Genomic DNA, 12,392 nt, shown 5'->3' with positions numbered 1-12,392 from the left:
CTCCAATGTTCTCTTGAATTGCTATTGCAATGTTGTGCTTCTTTGATGTTCTCTAGTTTTTCTGTTGTTATGCAAAGTCCCTTCTCTGCATTATCCCTTTATCACAGTAATGATCTTTTGGGTTTACGGGAGCTTCTCTTTGTGAGCAGGGAGAAGGAGAAGGGTGGTGGTGGAAGCAATAGGCAAAAGTGCACACATAGGGAAAATGGGGTGGGAGCAATAACTCTGCAGCAGATTGCTGGGATGCAGCAAATTTGAGGTGGGAGAGCTCTCAGGAGCCTTCAGATTAGGGATGTACGAAAGTTCCGCCACGGATCTCAGGGAGGCCGAATGCCAGCGCATTCAGCCCCCCGAAATCGGTGGCGGAAGGCCCCCGTCCCCCCCGCGCGCCCCCCCGGGACAGGACTTACCTGGGGCAGATCTTCCTGGCGGCGGCGGCAGCTCCGGCGGCGGTTCGGCGGCGGCAGCTGTGGCGGCCGGTCTTCCGACCAGCTGCCGCCGCCGCCATTTCCAAATTAAAAAAAAAAGTGATAGGCTACATAATGATTTACGTAGCCTATCACGGCTAAATTTTAAAAAAACACCGTGATAGGCTACGTAAATGTTTACGTAGCCTATCACGGCTGATTAAAAAAAAAATGCGTGTACGCAAATGGACGCCGCCATTTGCGTTCCTTATTTTGGCACATCTTAGTCTAGGTAAACATTTACCTAGACTACGGCGAAAATAAGGGGAACGCAAATAGTGTAGCGTCTACGCTATTTGCGTTCCCCTTATTTTCGCCGTAGTCTATGTAAATGTTTACGTAGACTAAGACATGCCAAAATAAGGAACACAAATGGCGGCGCCCATGGGCGCCTCCATTTGCATATGCACGTGGGTTTTTTTTTAATCAGCCGTGATAGGCTACGTAAACATTTATGTAGCCTAACACGGATGACTGCAGGGACGCAAACTGCGGCGGCTACAGCCACTGCCATTTGCATCCCTGCTAGCCAGCAGCCGGATGTCCGGCCGCTGGCGGAGCCGGTCGGTGGCTCCGCAGAATCCCTGCGGAGTGGAGCCGGCCGGCCAGGATTCAGGGGGTGGAGGGATGGAGTGCCTCCCCCCCCGGCCAGAATTTCGGGGGGAGGAACGGAGCGCCTCCCCTCAAGCATCAGCATAATCCGCGAACAGGTAAGTGAGTTTCGTACATCCCTACTTCAGATGCTGCACTAGAGAACTGGGGATTTTTTTCTTCAGGGAAATATGTACACATGGGGAAAATTAGTCACTCTCCGTAATGGAGTAGCAGTGGGGCACCTGGACAGGGGTGGGAAACAAGCCTCTCTCATTGGTTGAGCAGCCCCTGCCAGTTTGATGACATTCAGTTCTACTCCTCCCACCTCACCCGGAAGTATGTTCGTTTCAAGCACTGAAAACCAGATTTTAAAGGTATGGTACACTCAGCTTATCTTGCTTTGTGTCTCTCTGATGGACCAAAGCCGATTCCATCACAATCCGGGTAATACTCCAATACGCTTATTATGTTGTCGTGAAGTTCCCCTCAGGGCACTACTTACCTGTTCCTCCTCTTACCATTCCAAGCAGAAACAAGGGACGTAAGAGAAATCTGCAATGGATTCAAATGAGTTCAGATTCATTTTTATTAATATCCGACCCGCAGGTTCTTCAGTGGACTTTTTTTTTTTGGTGAGTCACATAGATTGTGTGGATTTGCAGACTGGTTTTTCACGGGGGGGGGGGGGCTTTGCAATAACATACATTAGTTAATGCACATTAGTGCGAATGCAAATTAGCAAAGTAGAAGAAGTTCTGGTTAATTTTGTCAGTGAGAAGATGGCAGAACAAAAGATGCCAGACAATTCATGAAACACAGAATGTATTTAATAAAATCTGTACATCCACAGCAGGAACTGCAAGACCTGCTCTCCAAATTATGGGAGAGGTGAATATCAAAAGGGTTTGGGCTACCACCATTCTAAGACCATGCTTCCCCTTGCTTGATAGTGCTCCTGTTCTGGCCTATTATTTTATCTGTGTTAAAGTTTGTTTATTTTATTTAAATATTTGTATCCCGACTTTCCATAAAACATACAAGGTTACTTACAATAGCTTATTTCAAAACAAAAATGACAACATTTTAGAAAAATGAAACAAAACAGGACAGCAGCCAAAAATGAATCACTCAAAAAGGTGTCTCACAATCTAGGCACTGAAGTCTAAACGGCCCTATCAGACATCCCCCCCCACAGTGCTTCAGTTGGGGGGGGCATTGGCACAGCTTTGGTTTAGGCGTGGTTTATTTTTATTTTTTATAAGAATTCACCAAAATACACATTTTTTCCCATAAATGGGATAGAAAAACTTGAGATTAAAAAAATTCAAACATGGGAGAAAGGGAAACTGACAGATCCTTCCATTAAGGGTCAAACTGCACATGATGCTAATTGCATAGCATGTAGCTGAAGGTTAGTTTTTTTCTTTACTCTAGTGTAAGCATGCACATACCCAATTTTGATTGGGAAAATCCCATACTGTGCAGAGAGGATGAAACTTCTCTCCAGTTTTTCCCTGACATTGCCCTCATGGGGAATGTTGAAAAGTTTCTACTGACATCAGTGGATGCTTCCCCCATGCCGGCCTCGCTTTTTAACCCCCCCTCCCCTTTGCACGTGGTTGGCCAGTGTAGATGGGTGAACATTTTGATTCAGTTAGTTTTGGGTAAGTATTTATGAAAATTCACACATTTCTTCATTTAATGGAATGAACTTGAGGGGGATTTTGTTTTTGTTTTTGTTTTAAAAAAAATGAAATGAGAGAAAGCTAAACTGACAGATCCATCTATCCCTTTTTCGGTTATTGGATGAAGATGGCTCTTATCAGAACTGCTTCAGACTACATATTAGTCATTTTCAGCAAAGTACTATATATTTCCTATCCCATTTTTTTAACTCCCTGACATGATGAAGCAGTACCCGTGACCGTGAGAGGTATTGATCCACCCTCTGTAACCCGTTTAGTTACTTCAATGGGATGAAGCCAGTTTAGATTCAAGTGTAGCATCTTATTTCTTGTGGTTGGCACTGTTATTTAGGATAGGTGGCAATGGAGAAAAAGATTGGACTGCTCAAGAGTTTTTATCTTCACCTTTTACAGAATACTTGTATTAAGATGTACTGTATCTGTCCTTCAGTGGAGGGCTTCTTTGTGCTTTCATCTAAAGATACTGAACAATACTAAGTTATATCGAGATGTTATAACAATGGAATGACAATGACTCTAGTTACAGTCAATGGCATGGATCAATATTTGGTGAGCAGAGCTGGTCCCCTCCTCCCCCACGATCTATCTGCAGGTTTTTGTTTTTTCTTTCTACTTTGTTTCTGATGTTTGCCTAACCTTCTGTAACTGGTTTTGTATCTCCCTCTCCTAAGCTCCTAAGTAATAAGATAATGCTTTTTAATGGTCTTGATTATCTATTTCAATACGGTGTGTGTGTGTGTGTGTGTGTGTGAGAGAGAGAGAGAGAGAGAGTGTTTTACCATGTATTTCCACCCACTACATACACACACACACACACACACACACACACACTTCAAGGTTTTTTATTCCAGTAAAAAATAAATAAAAATAAATCACTGACTTTGGGAGCAGTGCCAGCGTCAGCTGGAAGCCAGGTGAGAAGCCTCACAAAGACACATAGGTACACCAGCAAGATGACACTTACATAATTGGAACTACTCCCGCATGCCGTCAGAAAGCTTCAGCACCGTAAATGTTCCACTGGTGATATTCTACCAGTGAAGCAGTGGGAAACATGGGCTGTCAGTAATAGGGATGAAGATGTTACGCCCAAAGCCCCTCGATTTTCACAGCACACCCACAGAAATGGCAGAGTTAATTCCCTCCCATTGACTGCAATGGCAGGCTCTAAGAAAATGCTACCCCCACCTTTGCCCGGCCTGCAGCTATGTGACAAGGCAATGGATGTGGTGGTTGCTCTACCAGCAGATCTTCCCCTCCCAGCCAGCCATAAATTAATGGCAGGATTGTTCTGCCCATTCTGTTAACCTGAGTAGCGACCTAGCATGCTAATCACCCACTGCACTTGCATTTGTGCATAAGACGTGGGAAATTGTGTGTGTGTGTGTGTTTTAAGCATTTATGAATGGCTTTTCTGCCCACCAGGGCCCTCAAAGCAATGTACAATTAAGCATACATGAATTGTAATGTACAATTAAGTGTATACTGGTTGGAGCCCTCATCTCACCTACTCCAGGAGTGGGCAGACCTCAGGCTTGCAGGGTCTACTTTGCTTTTTTTTTTTTTTTTACTAGAACTTCAAGATCTAAAACACGTGTAGCTCTTTTTTAATTGTATAGCTAGTATTTCTTTTATAATTTGATGTGACAGATTGATAGTAATTTAGTATTTATATTGTTTGTAGATAATGTTTTCATGTATATGATATGTGTGTGAAAAACAAACTTAAAATAAAATAGTTTAAATAAAAGAAACAATCTTAATGATGCTTTGCCACATGACTCTGTTCCAGTCATGTGGAAAAGCAAGCTCTCCCTTCACAAAGTATCCAGAAATGTGAAAAGCAGAAGCAGAACTACACTTCCCATTGCTTCTGGGCTTCTTTACATGGAGCTTCTATCCTGCTATTGAGATTGCTCACTCTCATAGAAGCTTGTGGGCACTTTAGATGATGCTGTTAACCGCCAGGGCATCTCCTGCACTAAATGACCTTTATTCCATTTTTAAATAGATCGGAGATAATGAGCTATCAAATTACAGCATTTGAGTTCTGTTTGAGTTCCCTCCGTGAAAAAGGAAAAACTGCAAGAAGAGAAGGGGAGGGGGACCAATGAAACATATGAAAGACTCAGATAAGGGGGAGAAGGAGGGGGAAAGGGGAGGGGGGAAAGGAAGCATGTGTAAAGGGAGTCCATCGTGATCCTGCATCTAAAACAGAAGCAGAAAGCCCCATTTTAAATGCAGGATTTTAGGCTGATGTAGGGATGCTCTCTGTCTCTCTGTGTGAATCAGCTCCTACATGCTTATATGAATATGCATCCCACCTTGCAGAGGATGGTAAAATGTCTTAATGGTTTTTAAAAATAAAAATAAAGGGATTTTTAGGTTGCCTTTAAGGGTAGAACCCTTACTGAGGCTCTCCAGTAAGATTTGTGACAATCCAGTAAGATCTGTGACAATCCAGTAAGATATGCTATCACCTACCCAGTGGATTACATAGCCACTGTCACAATCTTTGAACATGCTGACAGCTGAGCAAATCCAGCGATTGTCTTGGAAAAAGAGAAATTGCACAGGGATTTCAGGTGGAACAGCTGTAACATTGTGATTGTCTATTGCCAATGTGATAACATGCCATTAAAATAACGGTTTTGATGAGCTGGCCAGATAATAGAATTGTGCCTCTGGAATATAAGGTGGGATGTAGAACAAAGAAATCCATTTCTAATGGGCACGACGAGTGATTTTGTACAACCAAAGAAGCAAGGCTATCAAGAATGAGCAGCTCCTGTTTTCTCTGCTGATATCCAGCCTTATGTTCAAGGTCTAACCTCAGAGCAATTTGACTGGAAGGCATGTTTCCTTCAATAAGGAAAATATGATTGGTGAGAAGAAGGCTAAGCTGTAAAGACAGGTAAACAGAAGTACCTCAGTGCCTTCCTTGCCACTTATGTTATCAATGAATCTTTGAGAGAAAACCAGGAAGTCCTGTCCCTGCTGGATGATGTGAATTTGTTCCATTTCTGTACCTTTCTAGTTCAGAATGAATAACATTCTTTCCTCATTATCTCCTGCCATGATGCCAGAGGGATCTTCAAAAGCCACTACTATTAAGACAATATGAGAAAGATCAATCCCAGAGGACAAACTTTAATTCTGAGCAGGTGTATGACTGAATGTCAGCCTCTGCTTTTCTTTTAGATAAACTCAACAGAAGCCATAATGACCAAAAACTGCACAAAAGCCCCCAAACATTTGTTTCCTCTGGAGTTCTTTCTTAACTACCTTTCACTCACAGAAATGCATTACAATTGTCAAGTGGCTGTGGTCTACCAGTGTTATAAGCAGAAAACTTTTATTACATCAAAATGTAAAAAAAGGTCACTAAAGTGTTTCACTCCTCATCTTGGAGCCTCGGGGGACACCCAGCTCTTATCATTTGTCAATAATGAATACTTCAAGACGCTCCACATTATGGCAAGACAGAACTTTGTTTACCCAGTCCATAGGGAAATACACATGCCTCGTGGATGAAGCAAAAGATATTTGAAAACTGTCTCAAAAGCTTTACAGCAATACATCACTGGAAACAACTTTCGGTGCTGATGACACCAGAGTGTGTGGTGTATGTTCGCAATGAAACAAAACATGAATAATGAAAGGGAAATGTGCCATGATTTAATCCAAGCTATGGAAAAAAATTGAAGAAATCAGAATTAATTTAAATCAGTGGTGCAGGACCTGTGGCCAGAGGTAGCATGTTCCCCCCCGAGTTGTCCTATCCCCCTCCCCGCCACCAAATTTCCTCCCCCAGTGATTCTGATTGAGATCGCTTTTTCCTCAGTAGTAAAGCATTAGCAAAGGAAATGTGATCTGAGAGCAAGAGTGGTGTCATAGTTAGAGTGTTGGACTGGGACATGGGAGATCCAGGTTCTAGTCCCCACTTGGCCATGAAGCTCACTGGGTGACTTTGGGGCAGTCGTTGACTCTCAGCCTAACCTACCTCACAGGGTTGTTGTGAGGATGAAAAGGAGAGGAGGAGGACCATGCAAGCCAACCTGGCTTGCAAGAGGAAAAAAGGTGGGATGTAAATGTAATAATAGCCAATACAAAAAAATCTGTATCACCTTTGCTAGGTCAGGTGGTACAGCAGTAGAGGCTGGTGGCTCCGATGTCAGTGGGGTGGTGAATCCGCTCCGGGTTTCAGTCAGAACCAGTCAGAATTCTAAAGGAGGTATCCAAGGTAGCTCCTTTAGAATTCTGACTGTTTCTGACTGAAACCCGGAGTGGATTCAGCACCGCACTGACATTGGAGCCACCGGCCTCCACTGGGGTAGAGAAAAGGCTCTCCACTCCCTCCCCCACTGATCCTAATCCCAGCAGAGATACAGTGTGTGTGTGTGTGTGTGTGTGTGTGTGTAAAATGCATTTTGTATGAGCGCATGTGAGATTATATGTGTATATGTGTGCATGCATGTGTGAAAAGTTTGTGTACCTTTGGTTTAAGTCAAGGTTTGTTTTTCTTTTTTAAAAAGAAACTTGCTTTAGCACAGCTGAGTATTAAAATGTCGACACTGATATAATATGGTCTGTAATTGAACTGAATTCCCTAGACTTCCACAGTCTAAAAAGAGTTCTCCTTTCTTCTGTTTTTAAAAAAATTCTCTGAAATCCCTGTAGTTCTGGACTGAAAAAATCCCATTTTTTCTCTCTGCAAAGCAACCTTAGCTGAAAAATCAAAGGTCAAACTCTTAAATAAACTTTCCTAGTCTTTCATCTAGTTTTATGACATTTTCATTACCTTTGTCCAGATAGCAATATTATTAAAATGGGTGTCACGCAGCCACAGTAAGGCATGCAGGGAGCTTGTATGTCAGAGGTATGGTTAACATTATTACTTCCCCAGGATATAATCACAAGCTCTAATACATATTTATTTTATCCCGAGACTAGGAAATATTATGATCTGTAAGATGATCCGCAAGACTCATACTCTGTCTAGATGAAATCCTGGTGCATTTGCCTCTCTACAGAATGCATTATCTCTTCAGTAAAGCACTTAACTCTGGTCCCAAAAGACCATCAAATCATGAATGTTCAAACACCGTCCTGCCTGTCCAGAGCTATATGAAGCAGTTATGATGAACTTCAGGGCAGGACGTCTTTTTCCTTCTTATGACATTGCAGGGGCTGTGGGGTGGGGGCAGGGGGGATGGTATTTTAACAATTTTTTAAAAGTAACACTTATTTTGTCTCCCTTTCATTGCCTTGCCCCACCATTCATTCCCTAACAGCTTGGGGCCTCATCCTAACCCACAAGGGGATTGAAGCCAACACTGTTCACTTTAGATAGCTCAGATGTTTGGAGTTAGTAGTGATTACAGAAAGACTCTGTATATGCTCGTGGTCACTCTGTTCTTCATGTGTATTATTTTTATTGATAGGTTGACTCCAGGCTAAGTTAGTTGAACTTAGTTCCCATTGAAATAAGTGGGACCTAAGATATGACTAACATGCCCCATTGGTTTCAATGGGACCTTAGTTCAACTAATAAGCAGAGCAATCCTAAGTGGGACAGGAGGTAGGAGAGTGATGAAGCAATCTGCCACCTCATCCACAACAGTGCTGGGACCTGTGGTTTGTTTGCCCCCCCCCCCAGTTGAGCACAGCTTCCCTTGGGTCAAAATGGGAGGGAATTTTCCTAATCCAGCTTCAGGATGATGTAGGTGAAGAATCAGGCCCTTCTTTGGGGAATGAAGTGGCTTTGGATCCAGCAGACCTAAACCTGGCTTCACCCCATCCCTGGAGCAACCCATTTCTGATATTTGCACTTCCTACGTCTGCCAGATTCTAATCCTCCAGCAATCAACAAACGGTGGTTGTGTGGGATTGTTTTCCTAGTCTGGACCTAACCCATTTTTTTTTTACCTCGCTTCCTGACCAAGGAATCCTGAATCAGTTTATAAAGCCATTATATCTACAGATAACCACCTTGGTAAATTTTTGGAATCTTCTTGTGTGGTTACTCTCTAAATGGGTGACATTTGGTTCTTGGCACACAAGAATAGTCAGGGTTCCTTCCACAATTTCTACTGCGACTGCGAGAAATGTGTGGTGTCAATTACAACTTGATCCATTTTCTCATGCTTAATTGGCTCTATGGGGCAATCCAAATCTAAAAATGAATAAGAAAATGTTTTTGTGGTGGATAGGGACAGTGAGAAATTGCGAGCGGAGATGGGTTAAAGAAGACGCAGACAACAAGCTTGGGTTGAAAATTGGGCCACATTTATTGAAATAGCTGCAAAGGGGTAACTAGGACGGGCATCTAACTGTGTCAGCGGCTAGCTGGCACTTCTTGGGCGAAAACATACCCAGCCTGAGGGGTGGCGGTGATCTCACCATCCCTCCGGACTGCCCCTTCTGGGGGAGGTAGACCTTCCGGTGTCACCCCCAACCCGGTGCCGCGAAACACCTGGGTGAGTGAGTAGGGTTGGTCTCCCAGGCAACCCTTATCCCCCCGCGGAGCCACACAACCTGTTCGGGGGCCCCTCAGGCGTCACCTGTCACCATAAGGTGCCTCTGCATGCACACCATCCCTACTTTCCTGTTTTGCCCGTCCTAGCCGACAACTGGAATGTGACCGATGATAAAGACCATATTCCCTTACAGGACACACTCGACCCGCAAAACAGTGTGATGTAGGCAAAAAAGACGCACAGTAATAGGCCAATCGAACTGTGAGCCAAAAAATTCCTACATGATTCCCAAAGGGCAACCGGTAATAAACCCACACTGCTTAGGGGAGGGTGGGAGGGAGCTGTGTTGAGCCAGAGAGCTGAGTTTGAGAAGGGGGCTGAGTTTAAGGCAACTCAGCCTGCCCCTCCTTGCATGGTGGTGCCACTGGGGTGCACCAATCAAAGGCCCCTGCGTCATGTCACCCCACCCGCCCGCAATGCCCCCCCCCTTTTAGCCAGACAAGCTGGCGCCAGGTGAGGGCATATGTTTTTGTTGCAATTTTTACTTTGGATCAACTGGTGGGTGCTGCTGATGAGTTCTTGTCATTTTCTATCCGGCGTGCCAAATATGACTTGCCAGCTATGGCTGAATGGCAATACTTACGATTGCAGCATGTTAGTATTCAGGTTTGCCCTGACTGCTTTAACAGTGTCAGAATTTCTGTCATTATTGGAAGCACTTATTGAGGCTGGTCAGGCAAAGTGACCCACAATCCATGTTTATAGATGTTATTATTTGTTGTTATTGTTACTGTTGTTGTTGTTGTTGTTGTTACTATTACTGCAACTACTGCTGCTGCTACTACTTATATATCACTTGTTATTAGTGAATAAGTACAATATACAGAGGTTTTAAGCAAGAATAGAATAGGGAACTGGATTGTTCCATTTTCCCTAACCAATGGATTGCCACTTTGGCATCTGTATCTGCTGCATTTGTGGATCTTTTGGCTGCATTGATTCAGCAAAAACTTTTGTTTTGTGTCTACTGGATCCTGCAAAGTCTCTTTAATAGGTGTTTGTCTAATTCAGATAATTGCTGGCAGTACAATGCAGCTAATGCTTCTTTTAAACATAAGGTTTGGCAATGTCCAGTAATTGTTTCTTTTTGGGAGGAGATTATTATATGGATAAATTTTGTACTGGAACAGTCTTTAATATTTGCTGATATACATGTTCTTTTGAATTATCTACCTGCTTCTTGGAAATTAATGAATTGTCAGCATAAATGGGTTCTCCCCCCCTCCTTTGATAGCCAAAGACTGATATTATAGCACTGGAAGGACAAATGCTCACCTCCTACAATGCAATGGATTGAGGACCTTGGATATATACAAATCTATGTATGAATATTAAAAAACTGAATAAATAATTAAAATATATCTATAGATATCACAGAATCCAAGAATCATAGAGTAGTAGGGCTGGAAGGGGCCTACAAGGCCATCGAGTCCAACCCCCTGCTCAGTGCAGGAATCCAAGTCAAAGCATCCTTGACAGATGGCTGTCCAGCTTCACGTTGAATGCCTCCAGTGTGGTATCAGTGCCAGGTGTAGGGAATCTCAGGCCAGTGGGAGAAATCTGACCCTCCCAGGATCCCAATCCAGCTCTCCGAGGTTCCGCAGATGACCATGCACCCTTCCCTTGGCCTCACCCCATTTGCCTCAACCACTGATCATCTGCCAGTTCTTTGGTGGTTTCGTGGCTTTTGCACAGTTTTTCTCCATTCTGAAAGTTTGAGATGCTTTCCCTAAGGCTTAGTTACTGGCATTAAGAGCTTTATGCTAAAATATGCTGGTATTTTTTTGGTTTTTGCCCCGTCCTCTTTTGTCCTTGGTCCTGCCCAGCACTGGGATGCAGCCCCTGAGAGTTTCTCCAAAATTGAATCTGTCCCCCAGGCTGAAAGAGGTTCTCTACACCTGATCTATGCACATGCACGCATGTGCGCACGCACACACACACACACACACTTGGATATAGATATATACATATATATTGTAAAATAAAACTCAATTAAGTAAAGCTTAGAACAAATAAAAAACGAATGAAACAGCAGCATAGCCAATATACCCCATAATCAATTTGGAATATCCCATTACATCTTGCTGGAATGAACTTTCCACTGAAAGCTGGTTTGGGAATTGAGTTTGAGAACGTCATGGTATGTATCTTCTTTATATATTCCAGGTAATCTTTTCAAGTTGATTGACTACTCTGTTGTCTTTTTTTTTCCCAGAAGAGTGTCATGTACTACTGTATGTTTTGTTCTCAATAGAAAAGGGTCAGTTGATTTTTCTTCTTGCTATCCATACGTTTCCAACCTTGACTTTTAGATTCATTGCCTTCTGTTTGTCTCCCAAATGTATGTGCAGTGTACCTTATCAAGGCCCCATAAATCTGTGAAAATAGCAAAGTGATGCACAAACTGTATTTTATACACACACACACACACACACACACACACACTGTCCCATAGCTGCTAGCCTAGGATAATTATTTGATATTGGTAGTTTCGCTTTCCCTTTATTTCCTAAGGCTTACATCCTTTCTTTAATAATCATATCATGTCTTGCTTTCTAATACTGTTTTTATTGATTATTTTCTTTAAAGAAGAGAGAGTTGCAACATCTTAAGCTTGTCATGAATAGGGATGTCACAGGAGGGGGGTGGAGTCCAGCAGACTCTCCCCTATCCGGCTTCCTGGACCCTGATCACCAACCTGCTGCACTTACTGGACCTGCTGGCCGAGCTGCTGTGTGGTCTGTGAGTGCCTGGCAGCCACCCATTCCCTCAGCAAGCTGCCATTTGGGGGGGGGAAGGCTGCTCTGGTTTTCCTGTAAATGTAATGTTATGTAAACGGCAGCCATAAAGGTGCCATTTTCACAACATTACAGGCATAAATGGTCCATTTATGCCTGTAATGTTGTGTGAATGGTCTCTTCATGGTTGCCATTTACATAACATTACATTTACAGGAAAACCGGAGCTGCCATTTTGTGGAAAAATGGTGGCTTACTGAGGGAACGGATGTCGCTGAGCATTTGCCAGGAGCCTCTGGACTGTGTGGTGGCTCGTGCAGCGTGGCGAGCAGGGGCTGCCAGCCAGCC

This window comes from Heloderma suspectum, chromosome 4 (genome assembly GCF_057233095.1).
Source record: "Heloderma suspectum isolate Gila_16-S chromosome 4, 16-S_ref, whole genome shotgun sequence".
In the NCBI taxonomy this organism is placed as follows: Eukaryota; Metazoa; Chordata; class Lepidosauria; order Squamata; family Helodermatidae; genus Heloderma; species Heloderma suspectum.
This window is presented reverse-complemented; position numbering follows the sequence as displayed.